The sequence below is a fragment of the Lepidochelys kempii genome, chromosome 6, assembly GCF_965140265.1.
Source record: "Lepidochelys kempii isolate rLepKem1 chromosome 6, rLepKem1.hap2, whole genome shotgun sequence".
Classification (NCBI taxonomy): Eukaryota; Metazoa; Chordata; order Testudines; family Cheloniidae; genus Lepidochelys; species Lepidochelys kempii.
The window spans coordinates 67,120,897-67,145,325 of NC_133261.1; the positions used below are offsets into that span (position 1 = coordinate 67,120,897).

General features: G+C 42.2%; 1 protein-coding gene across 1 annotated transcript in view; it reads right to left on the bottom strand.

Annotated features, from left to right (window-relative positions):
• Nucleotides 1–24,429, bottom strand: part of MAP3K9 (mitogen-activated protein kinase kinase kinase 9) — an 89,782-nt gene that overhangs the window by 57,262 nt on the left and 8,091 nt on the right. The gene's annotated exons all lie outside the window — the stretch shown is intronic.

The following is a 24,429-nucleotide window of genomic DNA, read 5'->3' on the forward strand; positions in this document are numbered from 1 at the left end:
GAGGTGGGTTGCTGGAGAACGGGGTGGTGGGACGATAAGGGGTCTGGAGGGTTCTTTGGGAGGTAGGTGGGGCTTTGGGCGGCCCCCGGTAATAGGGTGTGGTCTGGGGTGGTCCCTTCTGGTCTCCGCTCCAACTGCGACCAGTTTTCTTCTTCTCTGCCACCTCCACCCATCTGGCTCCAATCTCTCCTGCCTCAATTAGTTTTGGGTTTCCCATCTAGGATGTATCTTTCTATTTCCTCAGGAACACCCTCTAAAAATTGTTCCATTTGCATTAGGAAGGGCAAATTTACTGGAGATTCAACACTTGCTCCTGATATCCAGGCATCCCAATGTTTCACAATGTGGTAGGCATGTCGGGTAAATGACATGTCTGGTTTCCACCTTAGGGCTCGGAACCTCTGACGAGACTGCTCGGGTGTTATCCCCATTCTGACTCTCGCCTTGGATTTAAACAGTTCATACTTGTTCATATGTTCTTTAGGCATTTCAGCTGCCACCTCAGCTAAGGGTCCACTGAGCTGCGGCCTCAGCTCTACCATGTATTGGTCAGTAGAGATGTTGTACCCAAGGCAGGCCCTTTCGAAGTTTTCTAAGAAGGCCTCAGTATCATCACCTGCCTTGTAGGTGGGGAACTTTCTGGGATGGGAAGTGGTACCTGGAGAAGGATTGCTAGGGTTTGTTGGTATATTCTGCTGGGCCTTTATCCTCTCCATCTCCTCCACATGCTTCCTTGCCTCCATTTCCCTCTTGTGGGCAGCCTCCTGTACCTCCTTCTCCAGCCGCATGAGTTCTATTTGTCTTTCATGTTCCCTTTGTTTTTCCTCAGCCTGAAATTTGGCTAATTCCAGCTGTAGTCGAGCCGAGGATTTGGCCATTCTAACCTCTCTGTTTTTAACTAACTTTACACCCGAGGTTTAGAAATAAACAAAACTTGGCTGTAAAATTTTGCTGTGCTGGAATAGAATACCTATTCTCTGATAGTGATGGTCAGCCTACAGAAAAAGACAATTCCCTTGTCTCTGCTCTGGGCCCAAATTAAAGCAAAAAACCTCCAACTACTTGGAAACCTGCTTACCCAGCCCAAAGAAAAAAAAAATTTCTTTTCAAACCTGTGCTCCTTGTAAAACAAAAAAAAAATCAAAATCCTAAAAAAAACCCCTGCCACTTTTGTCTCCAGGCAAATGGGTAGAGCACACACCCCCTATTTACTTTTAGGAAGAAAAGAAAAAAAAAAAAACCTCTGGGTTGGAAGACTGAATTTCCCTGCAGGAGTTAAGTACCCTGCCTCCAGGCAAAGAAAACCTGCAATTCACAAGATAATCCCCTTTTGTTTCTGCTTGGCCACAAAGCAGAGAAAAAACAATCTGCTTTCAGTTTCAACTGCTTCCTTTCCAAAGGAAAAAAAAATTATTTTTTAAAATCTGTATTTCTAGTTCAAAAAATCTCAACTGGATCTCAAAATGATTTCAGGTTAATCCCACCACTGTGCCACCATGTCACGGTTCCTCCCCCACTCTGAACTCTAGGGTACAGATGTGGGGACCTGCATGAAAAACCTCCTAAGCTTATCTTTACCAGCTTAGGTCAAAACTTCCCCAAGGTACAAAATATTACCCCCGTTATCCTTGGACTGGCCGCTACCACCACCAAACTAATACTGGTTACTGGGGAAGAGCTGTTTGGACGCGTCCTTCCCCCCAAAATACTTCCCAAAACCTTGCACCCCACTTCCTGGACAAGGTTTGGTAAAAAGCCTCACCAATTTGCCTAGGTGACTACAGACCCAGACCCTTGGATCTTAAGAACAATGAACAATCCTCCCAACACTTGCACCCCCCCTTTCCTGGGAAATGTTGGATAAAAAACCTCACCAATTTGCATAGGTGACCACAGACCCAAACCCTTGGATCTGAGAACAATGAAAAAGCATTCAGTGTTTTACAAGAAGACTTTTAATAAAAAAATAGAAGTAAATAGAAATAAAGAAATCCCCCCTGTAAAATCAGGATGGTAGATATCTTACAGGGTAATTAGATTCAAAAACAGAGAACCCCTCTAGGCAAAACCTTAAGTTACAAAAAAGATACACAGACAGAAATAGTTATTCTATTCAGCACAATTCTTTTCTCAGCCATTTAAAGAAATCATAATCTAACACATACCTAGCTAGATTACTTACTAAAAGTTCTAAGACTCCATTCCTGTTCTGTCCCCGGCCAAGACGACTACAGACAGACACAGACCCTTTGTTTCTCTCCCTCCTCCCAGCTTTTGAAAGTATCTTGTCTCCTCATTGGTCATTTTGGTCAGGTGCCAGCGAGGTTACCTTTAGCTTCTTAACCCTTTACAGGTGAGAGGAGCTTCCCCCTGGCCAGGAGGGATTTCAAAGGGGTTTACCCTTCCCTTTATATTTATGACAAATGGAATGGTGCATAGGAGGAGTGCTGGGTTTGTATTACTTAGGATTCACTGCATATGAGATTTTTTTTGTTCTTGACCCAGAACAAGTATTCATTTATACAACTTTATCAGCCCCAAAAAAGGGCACATTTTTGTCCTGCCATTTTTTTTTTGCACGCTTTAGAATCCCTTCACCTGTGTGGGATTGGTTGGCTCAAGAAGTTAGTAATGGGATATTGTGCCTTATATGGCTCCTGTAGACTACAGGTTTATACAGAATGAGGTTGTGATTACTTTTCAGTCAGAACCAATCAGACAGCTTTTCATTTATGTAGGACAAATAAATTGGAGCTCTCAATCTAATTCCAGTAGATACGTGTCCATACAAAAAGTCTTTGCACACAATCCCAGAATGGCAGACTAAGAGCCATGAAGAATGGCTTCTCAGGGAGGGGGCATTAGTTCAGGGTTGAGACATGGTGGCCAGACAGCATGGAAAGCAGAATTTCTAAACCTTATGAAGGCAACAGTAACTTGTGCGGTGTAACTTGTCAGCTGGGGAAAATATGACGGCCATTTCCTCCAACAGCCGGATCAACAGAAGCCACATTTACTGTATGGGGGGGCGGGGGGGAATCAGACTTTTAAATGTATAGTCACAGGGCATCTGTATTATGACTGAAGCCTAGGAAAACCATACTTGGGAGAATTTAAGATTTCCACACCACCACCAAGTGGGACTGGTGTGGTTCTCCAGGCTTGAGGGCTGCACACAGCAGCCAGTCTATAAATCACTATGGGTGGGGAACTGTGTGTTCAGTTTAGCCTGCTCTCCCAGTCCAACAGTAAAGGCAGCTTACAAGGCCATCTGCAATTGGTGGGAGGCATACTTACTGCCAATCAAGCACCAGGAATAAGCTCCCTCCAAGTGCATTGAAAGTCATGGCATTAGCACACAAACAGGCTAAAACCCCCTACAAACTGCTTCTGTATTATTAGCAGACACCATGGTTAGAGGTAGAGCATCAACACTCTGGCTCTTTGGAGCTACTCATTACTCCAATCAAGCATAGATTCATCAATTAATAGTGCATTCTCCACAAACTGGTCCAGCTCCAGAGCAGAGATCAAGGCAATCCTAGTAATCAAAGAGACATTTCAGACCTCAGCCTAAAAACACAGCTCTTTTCTGAAGACAGGAAAAACTTCCTTTCATATTCCACAGAGATACAAGAAGTCTCAACTTCTAGGTTGATATTCGTTTGGGAAAATAGTGTGTTAAGTATCAAGTGCTTGGGTTGGGTGGAGAAGGCCTTCAATTATTCGAAAATTTAAATTTAACGGGGGTGCTTAACCTCATTGACTTTCTCCCATACGAATACAACAGAAACTCCGGCAAAAGCAATTCTGCTAAAAGTAACTTTTCAAGCACCCTAAGCCACAGGCGCCCCTTCACCATTTAAGAAATCTTCAGATTTGTTTGGGAGTTTTTTGGTTGATTTTATTTGTGGCACTTTCCTCCAGTTCCCAGAAGTACCCAATCCTGGCTAATTGCTACCAAAAAAAGACACTGATGGAGGAACAGCCGAGTTAGTCTGTATTCGCAAAAAGAAAAGGAGTACTAGTGGCACTTAGAGACTAACCAATTTATTTGAGCATAAGCTTTCGTGAGCTACAGCTCAAAAGCTTATGCTCAAATAAATTGGTTAGTCTCTAAGGTGCCACTAGTACTCCTTTTCTTTTTGATGGAGGAAGGTAGCTTGGAGATGGAATTTTGCCTGCTGCCTAGCTAACTAAATGAATACACACATCTTCTATTGCTTCTCTGCTCAATTCAGTGACTCGGAGCAAGGAAGAGATCCTAAACTGAACTGTAAAAAGGTTTTGAGGACAGTCAGGAATCAAAATTTCCATTTTGCAGGAAATTCTGACTTTAAAAAAAAAAAACAAAACACTGTTCCAACTGAACAAAAAAGCCAAAATTTTGAGATTTAACACACACACACACACACACACACACACCCTCAGATTTCTGATTCAGGACCATCAAAACTCTCATTTCAACTTTTTCCAATTTGATTCATTTTGTTTAGACTTTTATAATATTTGTCGGATGATATATTAGATTTTTATGCATCTTATAGTTAATATAATATAAAAGTCAAAGCAAAACATTGACTCCCCCCCAAATTTGTGTCAAAGATTGATATTTATGTGAAACATTTCAATTTTGACAAAAGTGCATTTTTCTACAAAATGTTGTTCAGTTCAAGTTTTTTTGACCAGCTCTGGTTGTGGGTAATGGGAGCCAGAGGATGACCACCTCATTTTCGGTACTTTAGAAAGTTCTTGAATCAATAAAAATAACGGACAGGGTGGGAGGTGATGAACTTGAAATTCCCTCCATAAAGTCGCCTTACTAATTGTAATGATGCTGGTTCTGGTGGGACCCAACTGAGAGTGCCAATTCAGGACAAATTGCTTAAAGCAGGGCAGTTACAGCCCAAGGCTGGGGTTTCTATGCACACCAAGGCAAACCAACCCAGCCAAACAGAGAAGGTTTTACCACTGGCTAACCCATAAGTCATACAAGCAATTCCCTTAGACACTCCAGTTTCCCAGTATCACCACCACTTCCACTCGTTATGGGGACAAATGGTTATGAAAACCAATACCCCAGTAAAAGAAAAGAGGTTCTCTCAACCCCAAAGGACCAAGCCCCAGACGCAGGTCAATATACAAATCAGATCTTGCCCACAAATCATGCTGTTGCCAATCCTTTAGAATCTAAAATCTGAAGATTTATTCATAAAAGGAAAAAGATACAGATGAGAGCTAGAATTGGTTAAATGGAATAAATTACATACAGTAATGGCAACTGGTTCCGGCTTGTAGCAGTGATAGAATAAACTGCAAGTTCAAATAAAAGTATCTGGAGTACATCCACAGCTGGGATGGGTCATTCAGTCCTTTGTTCAAAGCTTCAGTTTGTAGCAAAGTCCCTCCAGAGGTCAGAAGCAGGACTGAAGACAAGATGGAGATCAGGCAGCTGCCTTTTATAGTCTCTTCCAGGTGTAAGAACACCTCTTTGTTCTTACTATGGAAAATTACCACAAAATGGAGTTTGGAGTCATATGGGTGAGTCACATGTCCATGCATGACTTAGTTCTTTACAGGTGGCAGCCATTGCCTGCATGCCATCTTGAACGTCCCCAGAAAGACTTGTGGATTGGAGTCTCCCGAGGTCTATTGTCAGTTAAGTGTTTCTTGATTGGGCACTTAAACTTGCAAATTCCTTTCTCAAGAAGCTGACCAAATGCTTTACTAAGGCATCCAATGAAGTGAGCTGTAGCTCACGAAAGCTTATGCTCAAATAAATTTGTTAGTCTCTAAGGTGCCACAAGTACTCCTTTTCTTTTTAAGGCTACTTAGAATCAAAACACATTGAGATACAAGTACATAACCAATATTCATAAATTCAACTACAAAAATGGTACACACACACAGATAGCATAATCATAATTAGCAAATCATAACCTTTCCATAGATACCTTACACAACAACCTTTGTAGAATATTTGCTGCAAATATATAACAGTGGTTGCAATAATGATTTATAAGGTTCCAGGTTATGTCAGTAATGTCACACTAATGCCACTGAATGCCCCATTTCCTCCATGCTTATATTCTTAAGAGGAGAGAAAGGAAAGGCTGGAGCCCTAATAAAGTACTGCCTGGCTCCCTCACACCGAGCTTCATTGAAGGAGCACTAGCTAACACGCAGCTGAACAGGACTAAAACTTCCCTCTCTTATCTCTGCTGCGTATGGGAGTAGAGCAAAGCTACTCCCTGGTGTGGAGCTAAGAATGTATAATCCATCTCCCTGAGAATGGAAATACATGTTGCTGGAGCCACAATCTGCAGCACAGCAAAGCAACTGAGGCATTCTCAGAGAGGCTTATCCTTGGTGCCCCTGAGCAGTGCCCAGCTCCCAGCTGACCTAAGCTGAGGGACAGAAGCCCTACCAGCTAGATAATCACCACCCTACCAGCTGGATAATCTATGTATTTATTCTTCTGGGAAGAAAGTTCCCAGAGAATAAATACATAGATCCCTTATGAACTCCTGGAGTGCATCTTCTATCTGGTTCATTTTTATGGCATATACCATTTCTAGCTCCCTCGTAAAAGCTCAACCCAGAACAATCAAACTGAACTTAAAATGTGAAACCAGTTATACCTGGGTCTCAAAATAGAACTGAAGTGGATTTCTGAAGAGGAAAATAAAATTGATTTGGCAAGTGCTGTTGCAAAGCTCTGCAGAAAGGTATGACGCTCCCTTGCAGCTGCTGGAAGCAGAACAACTGTCAGGCTCTTTGGAAGGAGGATCATATCCCTGTGTCTGTGATTAACAGGTCTCGTTCACCACATCGCAGCAAGGGAAAGGTAAGAGACATTTTTAGGGTCCGCAGTCCATCCTGGGCAAGAGATCATCTAAATCTGGTTGCTTAATTTACAGTGTGTTCAGAAAGTTAGCTTTCTTTGTATTAAGGTCTAACAAAAGAATTTGTGCTCACTTATATTTATTTAAGTCCTTGTTTCACATACAGACTAAGCCAATGAGACACAGTCCCATGACAAAGTCCACAGAGGAAGACCATGTAAAAGCGGACATTATAAATTCCCCATTTATATATTTAAGTCATTGGACTACACTCTTTCCTCACTAGAACTGCTGTGCTTCATGCTACTGCAGCCCAAGCTTGAATCATTGATTTTTACCATGCATCCCCCTCTTCTTATAATAGCTAGTCACATTTCACAGAGCAGTGTCATAGGTCCATCCATCTCTTAATAGCACTAGTCGGTATGCTCAAGATAGAACCTATAGCAAGGTGAGCCAGCTGAAGTGAGATCCAGAAGAAACTGCTTTGCCTGCACAGGGGAAGCTTTATTTTCTTACGTGTTGTCTAGTAAAACTATGGGGGAAGTATAGGAATAGGGCACCCATACAACCCATCCTCCCCCAAACCCATCCGTTAACAGGAAAATTTACTTCCTGCAGGTCTATTAATTCAGCAGGATGAAAAAGAAAAATGAGGGCAGGGGTCAAGGTGTAAACGTCTTTTAAAGTGTCACTCCCATCTTTAAAAAAGGAACTGGTTGGCAGCCAAGATGCAGGGCCTGGTCTTCAACTACACTGCGCACAAGGAGGGCTGATTCAGCAGGAACATCCAGACTGTTAGCTTGTTAGTCATCAATCACTGCTAGCCTGCTCTAACCTGGTCTATGCAAAAATCTATTCCTGTGCGTACAGACAGTACCACTTCCCTTCCCCTCCCCGCCCTGCACAGTGGAAAAGATAAACTGTAGACATGCAAATATGGGTGGTGAAGTGGATTAAATATTAATTACAAATAAAAATACATGAAAAGAACATTAAGGTCACAGAGTAAGATTTTTTGGATGTAATTTGTTAGGTTTTTACAAAAGCAAACTGAAAAGCCCCCAGAAAATTTCATCATGTGAAATATATGGACACCCACATGGGTCATGAGCAGAGTTCGAATCCTTCTATCCACAGCCCATCGCTCTTCCACTTGAGCAGAGTATTTGATAGTAGGTTTGTCATCCTCTGTGAGCCAGCCACTAGAGGAGGACAACAATGCTTTGGTAGGTTTCAGAGTAGCAGCCATGTTAGTCTGTATTTGCAAAAAGAAAAGGAGTACTTGTGGCACCTTAGAGACTAACAAATTTATTTGAGCATAAGCTTTCGTGAGCTACAGCTCACTTCATCGGATTTGTTAGTCTCTAAGGTGCCACAAGTACACCTTTTCTTTTTGTGAATGCTTTGGTAGTGGGTTTCACAGCTATTTGCTGACACTGGGATCTTGAGTTCCATTCTGGGTTCTAAAGGAGGGTGTTCCAGTGACAAGATCCTTTTGCTCACGTTCCCTGCAAACCTGACACCATCAGTCCCTGTCCCTATCCCATCTCCATTCTAATCTTGTTTACTCTCTCACCCGTCTCCTTGTCTGCCACCCACAATTCCCATCTCCTTGTCCTATTCACAAACTCCACACCAAGGCAGTCCCAGTCTCCAGCCTGCCAGGCTCCTCATCCCAGTCACAGTCTACCGCCCCTCCTCATACTCATTAGGTCCAGTTTCCTCCTCCTGGGTCCTCAATTTCATTCTTCCCACCCCTCCCCCAGCTCTTTGTCCCAATCTATTCCCCATCCCCTGGTCCAGCTCAACACCTCTGAGGTTAAGTCAGGCAAAGTCCTTCTTATCCCTGGATTGAGCAAGCACAGTGGCTCTGTGGGACTGGCATCTGCACAGTTCAGACAGCACAAAGGAACTGAGGGCCTGGAGTGGAGATGTAGTCTTCAGAGAATTTTGCTGCCCAACTCCACATTCTACAAACAACATTCTTGTAGCCTACCAGCACACAAATATTGACTACCAAAAAGGAACAGGAGAAAAATTGGTGCTTGGCTCTTGATTCTCATTCTGTCATTATACAATCCAAAAATAATTTTTAAAAAAGCAAGAACTGGAGCACAGGGTGGGGAGTCAGGAAATTGTGGTTCTGTCAAAAATTTCCTGTATGTCCCTGATCAACTTGCTTACCTTCTTGGTATCTTAGCCTTCCATCTATAGAAACAGAAAGATGGGTGTAGAGTGCTTGGAGATTTGGGGACAAATGGAAACATCAACTATTACAAAAATATCTTGGTTCAGTGTCAGTGAGTCAGTGCTAAATGGTGGTAGGAAGTAACAGTTGTCCAAGTTACTGAACAATAAATTGTTAATTTTCTATACACAAAGTATCAGTCTTCCCCGCATCATTCCTGGTTATTTAAAAAGGTAATTCTAATTCCACCTTTTCTTACCCATATTGATCACAACCAAGAAAATTCCCACTGAATTTAGACTTCCTTATTTAAAGGCCTGATCCTGCCAGGTGCCAAGCACTGAACTCCCAGTGAAGTCAACAGGAGCTGAAGGCACCCAACAGCGTACAGGGCCACACAGAGCACAGCCCTGGGCCTTACAGACTCAATAACTGATTTAGAGTTAATACCCCTTTACCCAGGAAGCCCAAAAGATCTTCTGTACATTTTGAGTATAGGGTTTTCAGCTGATGAATAGCTACTTTGCAGAGTATTTGAAAACTTCCACTTTAGAAGTAGTGGACTCAGTTTGACAACTTTTGCTTTTAACCTTCTGCCTTCCAAGGTAATGCAGGATAACAGACTTCTTCCACACCCATTAAAGCACATGGGATGGGATGAGATGGGTGGGGTGGAAACAGATCTGCAGGAAGAGACAGCTTGGACATCAGAAATTCTCCAGCACTATCACCACAGTGCACATTCTTTCTGCATGACCAGGTTTCAGGTTGCTGATACACAAGGGAGATTGCAAGTAAGTATTTGCCACACAAAACAATCTTACAAGTATAAAAATCCCATTAATTTAGGAATAGGTAAAAATAATGGAAGTAAGTTGTTTGAAGAGTTTAATTGTTCAATTTTTGCCACATCCTCTCACTATCCTGTAAATTTTAAGCTACTTTTTTTTTAAAGTGTAAGTTAATCATTTTTGCCATTCCAAGGGAAGCTACCAAAATGGAAGCCAACTGTTACCTGAGCTGTGCAGAAAGTTATGTCCAAGCCCACAATAGTGGCTGGAGGTTGGAAGTCATTGCTTCACACCCCATTCACCTTACTGATGTAAACTAATTCAAACTGTATGTGATAACTTTAAAATAAATTAATGCAAAAACAAAACAAAAAAAACAATTACGGCAGAAGGCCTAGTTCTCAAACAAGCAACATCATTTTTGCTATTTGCGAACAATTACTCTGAATGTACATGCTAGATACTTACATGCACAACTAGTAAATTATAGCCATACTTGGACTTTTGTATGAATGTAAATTTACACAACTGTGCATACATTTATATGTACAACTCCATGCTTACTTTTTCAGAAAGCAGGCCCTTAATGCAGCCAGATTACACATGTACACAACATATAAGAATATAACGACATTCACAGTGTGGAAGATTGTTCAAATGTAAGAAGGCATTGTGAGACTGATGGAGAAGAAACTAACATTCACTGAAGTATAATCTATTAAATTTATATTCTAGTATGCATAAAATAGCAATATAAGAGCTACAGAAGGACTAAGTTCCATTTTTAATAGTACAAAGTTGTTAAGGAGCACGTTCACCAACAGCCTTCACTAATAATTTCCAAACTGTGTTTAACCCTTGCAATTATAACACTCTTTCACAGCTATGTTGATAAACAAGGAATAAGATTACCACAATAAGAATTTGGTTTGGGAATATCCTTATTTCTACAGGTTTCAGAGTAGCAGCCGTGTTAGTCTGTATTCGCAAAAAGAAAAGGAGGACTTGTGGCACCTTAGAGACTAACCAATTTATTTGAGCATAAGCTTTCGTGCATCCGATGAAGTGAGCTGTAGCTCACGAAAGCTTATGCTCTAATAAACTGGTTAGTCTCTAAGGTGCCACAAGTCCTCCTTTTCTTATTTCTACAATAATTGTGGTGTGTGTGTGTGTGTGTGTGTGTGTGTATATATATATTAGTGGCAGCCAAAGTGACAGGAAGAGCAATGAGTTGTGCATGAGGCACTCTGTTGCTATGGTAATGCAGGCCATTATAAAAAACTAAACCGACACTCTGGAGGTGTTACACATGTACAGGAGTGAATGCAGAGGAGCAAGTGGCAATATGTGCATTCTGCTATGGAAAGTGTTACATCTGCTGCAGACAGAGAAGGAAGTAATAACTGCTCTTCAATCATTCCATATTAACTGGTAGCTTTAGAAAGGTTTCCCTCTTTTTTTGGCCTTCTAGTCTCCTTCCCATCATGCTCTGAATTGCAATGCAGAGTACTTACAAGTTGTTCATGGATCAGAAACACTGGTAACACTTTGAGCTTGAACACAGGGATACTTCAATTTGGGCATAGCCATTCAGGCCTTACCAGCTACTCAAGATGGTACAGGGCATTACTGGACAGAGCAGGAGGCCTCCAGACTTGGAAGTGTGGCTGTTCCATATGGAGAGTGGTGGGGAGGGAGAGACTCCCTCCCCTCCTAGCCACTATGCATAAAGTTTTATTGGATGTTAGATGTGTTCAGAGTAGGTTTGGTGGATGGGGGATCACGGCAAGTGGAAAGGGACCTCAACAGCTGGATGAACTCCTGTAATAGCAGGGAAGTCTCAAAAGAAAAGTTATTAGTCCAGGTGCAGGGAGAAGAAACAGGCTTTTAAGGAAAAAACCACTTTTCTTTGCTCCTATATCCTCTTCATACACTTCTACTGGAGCTGGAAACCTGATATTTCAGCCACCACCAGTGGGCATTTAAAACACCACCTAGAAGCATGAGGCAGGCTTTCTACTATCAGTCACAAGGCCAGCCTCATCACTTGCAAAGCCAAAAGTCTTTGGAGAGGAAGATCAGATAGAAAATTGCATATCCACTTCACAATTATCTCACTGCCTTGACCAGGCAGGGAAATGGGCACAGCAAGAAAGGGTTCAAACCACACTGACCTACTGCCAGTAAGAAGGAAGAGGCCAGCAGAAAGGTGGAAGATTGTTCCTCATCTGATTGCCAGAGCAATGCTGGAAGGCAGCATAACGTGGTGAAGTGCTGCCTCTTTTTCTAGTCCCACTTCTTAAGGAAGACATGGCGTCTTCCTGTGAGCAAGAATCCTGAATGGGGCCTCAAAGCAGCCCCTTGCCTTGTCCATGCTGAAAGCTGTGCATAGCTTCTTGCAAAGACAGAGTGAAGAAAGGAGGGAGCATCCCAAATTGATTATTCAGAGTAAAACACCTTGTCATTAGCATCTTCCCCACCCTTATGTGCAGTTTCCATCCCACAAAATACAGAACTAACTGCCGGTCATGGTAGCACCTCCTGGTTTGGGTGGCTTCAGCTCCTTCTAGTGGCCTTATAGTTGGCAGCTCTGAATTAATTCATAGTGCACTATAAAATTTATGCCCAATAAATTTGTTAGTCTCTAAGGTCCCACAAGTACTCCTTGTTCTTTTTATAAAAAAACTGAAGACTAAATTATATTTTCCGACTTTGAGGTGGAAAAGCTCACTGACAAAGCACCTTATCAAAACAGCTAATCCGATTGTAAGCACCCTTGTTTTCACCCAGGGTCACTCTGTTTCTGAGTACATCGCACTACTGCTAAATTTACTAACCACTGAAGATCTGCTCTGTAAAGTGTTGCATTAACCCTATCAGATGCCATCTGTCACGTGAGAGCAAAATAGCCCCTTTCCAGAGGGAAGTAGCTAGCTAAGAATTGCACCGACACCACACTGCCATCACCAATACCAGGGCTCAGTGTTTAATTTCCCAGACTTCCTCAAGAAGTCTATCTTATTTTATTAAATCAGAGCTTATACATCTGTCTGAGGTTATTCCTAGAGAATGTTTCAATATAGGCTTTTTTCTCCTTGACCCCTTATCTCTTTAGTCAGGTAATTTCCCATAGATGCACACCAGTAGAAGGCAGTCCAACTTTCCACAACCCATTCAAGAAGCGTTTGGGCTTTCTTTCAGGAATGAGAATATTTAATTGACAAAAGCTGTTTTAATTAAATGGCTTGCGTTTCAGGATGGAACATTTCTAACAATGTCTAAAGGGAAAAGAAAAGAACAGGAAAAGTAGAACACACAGAAACACATGTGAACAGCAGTGCAAGCCTGAATTGGTGAGGGAAAGAGATTGGAAAAATGGAGGTTCCTATAATGCAGCAACACTTGTGGGAACGGGGGAAACAGACCACAGTGGGGAGATGTGTAAAGCAAGGGGAAATGTGATGCTGCAGCACAAGTCAGGGCTGGTAAGAGTTGAGAAAGTAAGCAAGCCAGCCCTATAGAAGAGGTCTGGATCAGATACTCAGATAAATGTGTTTTCTCTCCTGTTTTAGTTCATGCCTTAAATCTTTTCAGAATGTTCTTATTCAGGATAAATCTCAAACTTTTGTGTCACTGACAGCCTTAGCATTTGGCTCCTGTACCACCTGAGCACTGTTTTACAAACACAAGCCCTTGGCTCCCCTAAGCAGTTTCTACACCTATCCCACTAGCTCATTGCATTTTGGAGGGAGGTGAAGAGGCTGGAAAGAAACAAAATTATGTTCAACAGCCCTATATTTCAAATGTATAGTCCTACATTCCTATTAAGAACTATGGACCAACATTTTCATATACACCCGAATAGCAAGGATGGCCGTTACTTCATAGGATCACCACATTGCTTAGCAACTCCCCCGCACCTTCATGTCAGCAGCTAGATCAGCGTTCCCTATCCTCTCTGCCTGGAATGTACATTCTCTCACAAGCAGGCGAGAGATGGCAGAAAATCCTGCAAGACGGTTAGTTTCTAGCACTCTCCAGCTTACACTTCACCACACCTCATCAGCCTATGCATGATGCTGCTAAATGAGTCTGGCACATGAGGACCAGAAACCTATTTGCTAATGCAGTTCAAACATGCATTCATCTGGGACTAGCTGGCAAGTATCAAATAACGGCACAGTGTGCCTTGTGATGTCAGCAGAGGGAATGCACTAAAAAGGATGGGAAATGGCAAGGTACAGGAGAGCAACTAATAGTTTCACACGTGGACTTGCCTATTCCTCTTTTAGCATTCCCTTTTGGGTTGCTGCCATTGCTTCTGCGGCTATGGGATGGGTTCCTAATCCCTACCCCTGACAAAAGTGTCTTCTACTTGGTGTGTGTTAACTGCTGGCCAGGATATGAAAATCAGTACAACAGGCATGAGCTTGAAGAAGCTGACCTTCACCAAACACTAGTGAGATGTGATTAAGCTATGGGCCCTGGAAACCGTTAGAATTTACATAGCACCTTCTATAGTAGGAACTCAAAGCACTGTACAGGACTGGACTTACTAATTATTGTATTACTACCATTTTAGAGATAAGGAAATGGGGGTTAAGTTACTTGCCCAAAACAAGTCACTGCTGGAGTCAGAACCAGAATCCAATCACCACTCCTAGCCATTAGACCAGGGGTCTCAAACTCAATTTACCTTAGCGCCAGTACCAGTCCTCAATTCTTCCCAGCGGGCCAGTAATGTCACTCATGCCACCCAGAACCCGTCCCCCGACTGCCTAGGCTCTGGGAGGGCATTTGGGTCAGGGGAGGAGGTCTGGGGTAGGAGACTGGGGTGCAGGCTCTGGGAGGGAGTCTGGGGGCAGGAGGTGGGGTGTGGGAAAGGGGTGCTGGTGCAGGCTCTGGGAGGAGGTTGGGGGTGTAGCGCTTACCTGGGGCTCCTAGGCAGGGCAAGCCAGGGGGCCTTCAGTGTGCTGCTGCCCCCAAGCACTGCCCCTGCAGCTTCCCCATTGGCCGCAGGGGTGCTCGGGACAGGGGGCAGCGCACAGAGGCACAGCCCTGTCCCGTCCCAGGGCAGGGCCGGCAGCCACTGGAGCGAGCAAGCAGATGCTGCTCAGCTCTGCTGTGGCCTCTGGGGGGAGCACCCGGGGGCAGCAGGTGAGGCCAAGGGAGAGACCAGGCCTCAAAACCGCTGGAGTCCCGCGGCATATAAAATGGGGAGGTTTGCGGGCCACAGATGACCCGCAGGCCGGGAGTTCGAGACCCCTGCATTAGACCATGCTGCCTCAGACATTTTTATGGAGCTGTATAGCTTAAAAGAACCCTCTTTCTTAAAGGGAATCAATATGAAGTCTAATACATGCTGAAGAGTAGGAGATGGCCTCAGAGCGGTTATCTGCAGCACAGCAAGAAAAACCTTCCACACGTAAGGCCAGATCTACATTACAAAACTTTGTCGACCTAGATTATGTCAACATACAACCACTGCAGTTATTAAATTACTTGTGTGTGCACACTTGGCTCCTTGTGTCAGTGGTATGCATCCTCACCAGGAGCACTTGTATTGATTGTATTGTCAGCGTGGGGCACTGTGGGACAGCTCCTGAAGGCCAGTAACAGTCAACATAAGCAATGCAGCATCTACACAGACACTGTCAATTTCATGACATTGACCATGACTCTACGCCATTTAGGGCGGTGGTGTTACTAAAGCAGTGTGGAGAGGCACTTATTTTAGCAGGAGCCAAAATTAAGTGAAAACACTTCCACAGATAGGTTGACACAAAGCAGTTTATGTCAACTTAACCATGTAGTGTAGACCAGGCCTAAAAGGGTATACCATATATACACACCTTTATTTAAGCATTATATAGCTTAATATTTTCAGATTCTTACTAGTTGTAACACCTTTAATATATTAGAAAATGGTGAATGATATATCACTATTTACTAGACAAGTAACTTTTTGTTCATGATTTGTGTCAAGCTGCATAGGATGGTAACTGGAATTTAAACAGCATACAAAATGTATTTTTATTAAATAAAACAACCTTCCATGTTTTGTATACATAAACTTCTCATCAAAACACGTTTTACTGGTTTACTGAAATAAACTTCATCCCTACTCCAATTTTCAATTACTCAGCCTACATAATTCTGCTTCATGAATGACTGAGTCACTTCCTTGTGCAATTTGTTCTTGGTGATCCTGCATTTAGGAAAGAAATTCTTTCAACTACTGTACTTGAAGTGAGTAACAGACTTGCATATGGACTAGGTTTGGGCTTCCCTACACACTATGTGCATACTCCCCCTCATTACATGATTATAGGCCCTGTCATCACCTGCTGTGCTGGATACTTTGCCACTAGTTCAGGGGGACTGTGTCTTCTTACACCAGGTGTGAATTTAGCCCCACAAGTTAAACATTTTAAAAGATTCTGTAGCAAGGACTTCATTGGCCACCCTTGAAATTCCATAATTTGGAAAGAAAAAACACGATGTGAATGCTGATTCTGCTAACAAGCAGATATTCTTCCACACCCAACCCTATCCAGCATCAGCTATATTAAAAGGGGGAACATATTTGCCTACATCGTGGAAGCAAAAGCATTTTAATTATCAGATGTGTGTGAGTCCAGCAAAGCTCGCCAGCTGTCCCAGTCTATCAATCTGGAGGATGTGATGAATGTGACAGCTTCCTGGAGTTTAAGATGTACTGTACAGTAACACTAAAGAGCTAATGCTTAATGGGGGAAGGGGAAGGCCTCCAGAGCCATGATAAATTTAGAATTGATATATTTCACTCAGCTAGGGTGAAGTAAGTTTTTTTATTTTAGTGTAAAAACATCTTGAATGTTTGGGGTGGGGGGGGGGGGGGAAGAAGAGAACCCTGGAAAAAAAGTGTAGTTTCTCCTTTGTGGATTGAGATTCAATTCCTGCCAATTGCTTCATTTAGAGCACCTTTCTTTTTTAGGCTTGAATTAGCCTGCACTTTATAATCATTTAAGTGTTCCATGGGAAATAATTAAGTCTAGAAGCCAGCTCAGTTCTTTCTCAAATCACATCAACTTGAAAGTTTGAGGATAAAGGGACTTCCTGGAATCAAGACAGCAAAATCAAGAAACATCAGCAATGTCATGGGAGTATCAGGCAGGAATCGCATTAATGACATTTTCTGAATTAGGTCCACTAAGATTTTTGAAAGTATAGGTCTATTATAATAGTATCTATATATATTTATTACAGTATATTTGACAAAGCTTCAGCAGGAGCCATCTCCAGCTGGAAATATAAAGGTAAAGTGGAATAGATTTGTTGCTACATTTGCCATCACGTTTCCACTTTGTGCAGTTTTCTTTTAGTTATATGCAGCGTGAGATCTCTCTCCTTAACCTCCTTCCCTCACCGCAGCACAGCTCCATAGTAACTGGGGGGCAGTATATCCCCATAGCTATGAGTAGGGCTCTACCAAATTCATGGCCATGAAAAACACGTCATGGACCGTGAAATCTGGTCTTTTGTGTGCTTTTACTCTATACTACACAGATTTCACCGGGGGAGACCAGTGTTTCTCAAATTGGGGATCTTGACCCAAAAGGGAGTTGCCGGGGAGGGTCACAAGGTTATTTTAGGAGGGTCACGGTATTGCCGCCCTTACGTCTGTGCTGCCTTCAGAGCTGGGAGGGCAGAGAGCGGCGGCTGATGGCCGGACACCCACTCCGAAGCCAGCACCCTGCCAGCAGTAGCGCAGAATTAAGGGTGGCAATAGCATACAATGCCACTTTTACTTCTGTGCTGCTGCCTTTTACTTCTGTGCTGCTAAGAGTGGTGGCTGCTGAGTGAGGACCCAGCTCTGCAGTCAGCAGCACAGAAATAAGGGTGGCAATACCATGTCATGCCATCCTTACTTCTGTGCAGTTGCTCATGGTGGCTCTGCCTTCAGAGCTGGGCTCCCAACCAGCAGCTGCCGCTCTCCAGCTGCCCAGCTCTGAAGGCAGAGCCGCCAGCAGCAGCTGTGCAGAAGTATGGGTAGTAGTACCGCAACTCTCCCTACAATAACCTTGCTACCTCCCCACAACTCCTTTTGGGTCAGGACCCCTACAGCTACAACACCATGAAATTTCAGATTTAAATAGTTGAAATCATGAAATTTATGATTTTTAAAATCCCATGACTGTGAAATTGACCAAAATGGACCATGAATTTCGTTGGGCCCTAGGTATCAGTATAAGTGCAGTACCCTAGAAGTTGATGTTTAATATCTAAATCTAACTTCGATTTTAACAGAAAATGGAACTAACTCCATGCTTCTAAACAGTGGCTACAGAGAGGCTCACAGATCCATGATGGATTGCAAACTACAGCTGACAGTACTATTAGCATCACAACCTGACTGTGTGCTACAATTAAAACAAAAAAACACTCAAATCCCAAGACAGGAGAGGCAGCAACCTGATGGGAGTGCACAGAGTTGATCCTACCTATTACCAGGAAACAAATGAGGTTCTGGAAGGTAAAAGGCTTCCTGCTACAATGCAGTCAGTTCCCCCTTAAAGGTTAGTCTGTCTCCTCCCTTTCATACCACAAGCACACTCAATAAAGAGAGCCAATAGGAAGCCCTGTAATACAGAAGAGGTGGTAAGGTGAATCACCTAGTTCCCCCACCCCAAACAGTATTATATCTATATCTCATGTGGTCTCACTACACAGCAATTAGATTATGACTTAATGATATCAACAGTTATTATACAGCAGAATCTCAGACCCTGCAGCAATCAGTTATTAACCAGGTTTAAAAATACAACCTTGTTTAATATGAATGGAATTTTGACTCTTCCAGTAGGTAATTCTATTTCTGCCCAAAGAAATAAGAACTTCTGTTTGTTCAGTTTTGTCTTAATAATATTTGGTGGTTTTATTCAGACTGGTCTCATGGGTATCAAATACCCCATATAGTCTCTGCGTTTTGAGCATGCGACTTAGAATTGGTATAATGTAATATTTATTAAAATACTGAACCAAAAGACTTTTCAAAATGAAAGTAACAGCCCCCCCTTAGATCACAGAATTAGAGTAACAACTGCCTTCAAAGTTGTATAATTGAAAACAAGAAAGTATCTGTATAATCTCCTTAAGAAAAAAGAGGCGCCATTAATTTAGACCAGTTAAGAAAAACAAAGAACCAAGGTAGGGGCCTAACTAAAACTTTCCCACTCTCTTGAAAGTCTTAATGAATGGATTTTCCAATATATCAGTAGCAAAAATAAAAAGTTAGCACCAGCATATAATTGCATGCAGACAGGGAAATAACTCCTCAGGCCCAATAACCAATATTGTGACTGATGAGTGGGCAGTAAGTGAGAGACTTCTTTTTGGCAGAGAATAATGCAGGAGTAGAGAGCTCACCACATCCTGTAGATTTCTAGTAGCATTGTAAAATGTATCCACAAAGACTGGCAAACTGACAAACGACAGAACCTCGAAAGGTCAGTCTACAATATTCCTCAAGTATATATTCTTGCTCACCTTTATGATCTTAAAAAAATACAGAACTAATTAGTGCTCCCTGCACTCCCTACTGAACCTACATGTATGTGTGTAAAATTAGCATACCAGTTTACAGTGTGTGTGGGGGGGGGGGGTGAGAAAACCTGGATTTGTGCTGGAAATGGCCCAACTTGATTATCATACACATTGTAAGGAGAGTGATCACTTTAGATAAGCTATTACCAGCAGGAGAGTGGCGTGGGAGGAGGTTTTTTTCATGCTTTGTGTGTATATAATAAGATCTTCTAAACTTTCCACAGTATGCATCCGATGAAGTGAGCTGTAGCTCACGAAAGCTTACGCTCAAATAAATTGGTTAGTCTCTAAGGTGCCACAAGTACTCCTTTTCTTCATACCAGTTTATCGGCTAGAAAGTGACAATGCTCCCATCTCTCACCCTCGTATTGGTGGGGAGGCACCAATCTCTATGCCTAAGAACAAATAACTCTGATTACCTCATAAAACAGCCTCCCTCACCTTATATAGAAATCTTACCTTTTTAAAGAAAGTAGTGTTGGTGAGCAAGTTCAATTCTGATGGAAGATGCCAGATTGAAAGTCTGGGAGAGTTTAGTCAGCGGTTTACACACACACAGCAGACTTCCATGCTGCCCTGCCAGTGCACCTTAACCTTGCCCTGAATGGATCCAACTCTGGGATTGTGGCAGTTGAGGGTGGGAAGAGAGGAGAGAAAGGCAGTGGTTTCATATCCACTCAGTTTTTCCCTCTGATGAGACTGTCAGGAAGAGGGTCAGTTGTAATTGGGCTATGCTATACCTAGAAAATTAATTGAGGCCACCATTTCATACAGACCTATCAAACAGTAACAAATTTCAGTCACTATTACCCTTGAGCTGGATTTAAGATACTTACCTGGAAATAAAGGTTAAATGCGCTACACCTATTTTTTTAAAATCAATTAATATTATGAATTGCTGGGTCAGCTGTTCAGATTCATGCTGAAGTTAGTTGTATTTGGGAGTTGTTGGAAAGGAGGTTTCACAGTTTTATAGAATGGGGAGCCAAAAGCATGGCAGTGATGGGAAGTCATTAGAAAGCAGCAGCTTTGAAGTATCGATATGGATATTTTGTACTTTACAGGATACACCAAAAACTGCAATACCTTTTAGATTCAATGTGTTAGAAAGGAAGGATATATTAAAAACACAAGATTGGAATCAGAACTCCTGGGTTTTATTCTCAGCTCTGCCCTTACCACACTATATCACCTTGACCATATCACTTAATTGCCCTGCGCTTCAGTTTCACTTTTTGTAAAATAGAGACTGCCTTTTGTAAAGTGCTTTTAAGATCTTGGATGAGTAATATCTGAAAAATAACCCCACAATATATTGCAAAAAATAACCATATTTTACTGAACCAACCAAGTATCCCTTGCTGGCTGGCTCCTTGCAGCATCAGTTAATTGGCATTATTCCTGTGCGGCCATCTCTAAGGTTGATGCATGAGAGAAGTAAACAAGAAAAGCTATGTTACTTCCTTTATCCCACTAGAAACACAAAAAGGGGTAGAAGTCAGAGATGGGGAATGATCAGTATCTGAAAGTCTTGGCCAATTTGTTTAATTCCTTATGCTGGATAAATTCTGAGCCTATCAAACACTATGCAATTCAAAGGGAAACCATATTAATAACATACTAGAGGGAAAAAAAACACCTTTCTCCATTTTTTTTTAAAGGAGAAAAGGCATTGTGCGGGGGATAAATCCCAAAACAGCTGCTGTACTTACACAGTCACATAATTGGAATTATACACCCCATTGAAGGAACCATTAGAAAGCTTGCCTAACAGATTCTAAGTCTGTCCATTACAATACAATTCATAGAATATCAGGGTTGGAAGGGACCTCGGGAGGTCATCTAGTCCAACCCCCTGCTCAAAACAGGACCAATCCCCAACTAAATCATCCCAGCCAGGGCTTTATCAAGTCTGACCTTGAAAACCTCTAAGGAAGGAGATTCCACCACTTCCCTAGGTAACCCATTCTAGTGCTTCACCACCCTCCTAGTGAAATTTTTTTTCCTAACATCCAACCTAAACCTCCCCCACTGCAACTTGAGACCATTACTCCTTGTTCTGTCATCTAGTACCACTGAGAACAGTCTAGATCCATCCTCTTTGGAACCACCCTTCAGGTAGTTGAAAGCAGCCATCAAATCCCCCCTCATTATTCTCTTCTGCAGACAAAACAATCCCAGTTCCCTTGTAAGTCACGTGCTCCAGCCCCCAATCATTTTTGTTACCCTCCGCTGGACTCTTTCCAATTTTTCCACATCATTCTTGTAGCGTGGGGCCCAAAACTGGACACAGTATTCCAGATGAGGCCTCACCAATGTCAAATAGAGAGGAACGATCTTGTCCCTCAAACTGCTGGCAATGCCCCTACTTTACAGCCCAAAATGCCGTTCGCCTTCTTGGCAACAAGGGCACACTGTTGACTCATATCCAGCTTCTCATCCACTGTAATCCCTAGGTCCTTTTCTGCAGAACTGCAGCCTAGCCATTCGGTCCCTCGTCTGTAGTAGTGCATGGGATTCTTCTGTCCTAAGTGTTGTCCTTGTTGGAAGTCACTTGGCAGCAAAATATCATTATGCACCCTAAAGTACGGCACAGACCTCTCAAAAGTCATGAGTACAGGGTCAGCCATCTTTAAGGATTACATTTGTTTTCTGACACTGTCCACGAAACAACCAAACCCCTCGTATCAGATCCTCAGAGCTCCCAATCACAGGAGCCAGCCTCCCTCCTGCAACACTGCTCAATCCTCCTCCAGGCAATTTATCTGGGAGTTACCCTTCTACAGGACCTACCATAGGCGCCAACTGTCCTTCTGCAGTTTCCTCTCCCAACTGAGCTCTCACAGCTCTTTTGTAGGCAGCCCATGACCCCTTCTTAGTTAGGTCTAATAATTAGGCTAGTTATCAGATGGCCCCATCAGAATCAGCTGGGAGGGTAGCTGATCTGTCACAGGCAAGGCTGGGCCCAATACCCCTTAAAAGAGGGTCAGCCAACCTGTGACATCTTCCCAAAGAACAAGTCCAAGCCCATTATTTTCAAAACCTTTGGAAGGTATAGAAATAGGATTCTACTTTGAAAGACACAGCTTCTCCAGTACCTGCCAATTAAACCATTCAGTCCCTCAAAAATATTCCATATTTTTTTTTCAAAACTCTTGTTTGTTAATATTTATACAGAGTATACATTCAAACATGAACTCTTTCTAAACTCTGAGGCTCTGAAGGTCATACATCATGCACCACAGGAAAATAAAGTTTACAACTTGATTTGTGTCCTCAATGCCAAAATAATCTGGGAATTTAAGTATTTCATAGATATAGACACTCTCTTCTGGATGTAAAACAATAAAAACAAAGTCACTCATTGCAGTTATATAGTTTGACAGATAAACTTTAAAAAAACTGAGCAATCAAGCATCTATACTATGCTGAGTCCATAGTTGTAGTACCAACTAGATTGCTTCCATATTTGCAAACTGTGGGAGACAGATTATCTATAATAAGATTCCATTATTTTAACACCCCTTCCTCTACTACCAACCTTGGTATTTAGCTTGTTTACTGTCCTGCTGCTTTCTGCAGCTCTTGCTGGGTTAGAGCAGAAACTTTTCCCCTTCCAATGTTCCTGTTTTTTTTTTCTGATAACATCTTTAACTCACAGTCCTCGATGGAGTGCTGCTGGGCAGGCCTAAATGGCACAGCTGCACAGCATTGATGCAAAATATTCTCAGCCTTTCCCCTCTCAACAAGAGAGGCCTCTGGACTTGAAAAATAATTCTCATATTCTCTTTGCCTTTACCTCATCCAGGCACTCACTCATTCCCCCCCCCGCTTAATACTTAACGTACTGTTTCCTCCCAAATCGGGTTGGGTGGGATTTTTGAAAAATTCTCTCACGTCTTAGTTGGCCTGACTTCATCTGCAGTGGAGCAGGCACCACCAATTTACTTTGTCAACATTTACTGTTGCTCTTCACAGAACAGATGGTACGGATAAGCTATAACATTTTGCTTCTCTATCCCTCTGATGTTGACCAAAACTCTGTGCTTTGCTGAGGTACTTAACTTATCATGCAACTTGCAATGCTCTACATTTTTAAGACTCAACGAATTCAAAATGAAATGTACAGACAAAAAGAGTTTTAAAATAAGTTTTATGTTTTATGGTACCTTTCACTGAATAATGCAAAATGTTCTGAGAGTGTTAATGAATGAAGTCTCACAGCCTCCTTATGAAATGGAGAAAACAGGCACAACAATTCACGAATAGGTCAGCGTCAGAGCTAGGACCTACTCTGGTCAACTCTTCACTTCAGCGCATTTACTAATATGCCTTTAACACGTCCACAACACAGAAGGGAAATGAAAATGTTTAGGATTCTGGGAAAAACTCTCCTATGAAGACATTTAAAAACCGCAATTATTTACTTTAGAAAAGAGATGAATAAAAGGAGCAATGACAGCAGCATGTAAGAATTAATGTTATAGAGAAAGTTGGTTGAGAATGTCTGTGCTCCCTGTCTTGAAACACAAGACCAGAGGGACATTCAATTGATTAAAAATGTAACAAAGACTAAACACTTTTTCCATACAACTCATAATTCAACTATGAAATTTATAGCCACAGAATTTCCCTGAGGTCAAAAACTTAAGATTCAAAAAGGGATTGAACATTTACAGGGAGGAGGATATCTAAAGTTATAACAGTTAATGCTTACAAATTTGAAAGCAACATTATGCTTCAGATCTTAATCCCAATCTCTAATTATAAGGGATTAAGGGGAGACCTAACAATGAGAGCAGATCATTCCACATATGCCAAATGTAAGGTCTCTTGTACTTTTTTCTGCAGCATCTGGTACTGGCCACTGTTAGAAACAGCAAACTCAACCACATCTGGACCACTGGCCTGATCCAGTATGGCAATTCCTATGTTCCTAATATTAAGTATTACTTACATTTACCTCAGGTTTAACGAGACTCATTATCCTACCAAAGGATAATGCAAATTTGCATTT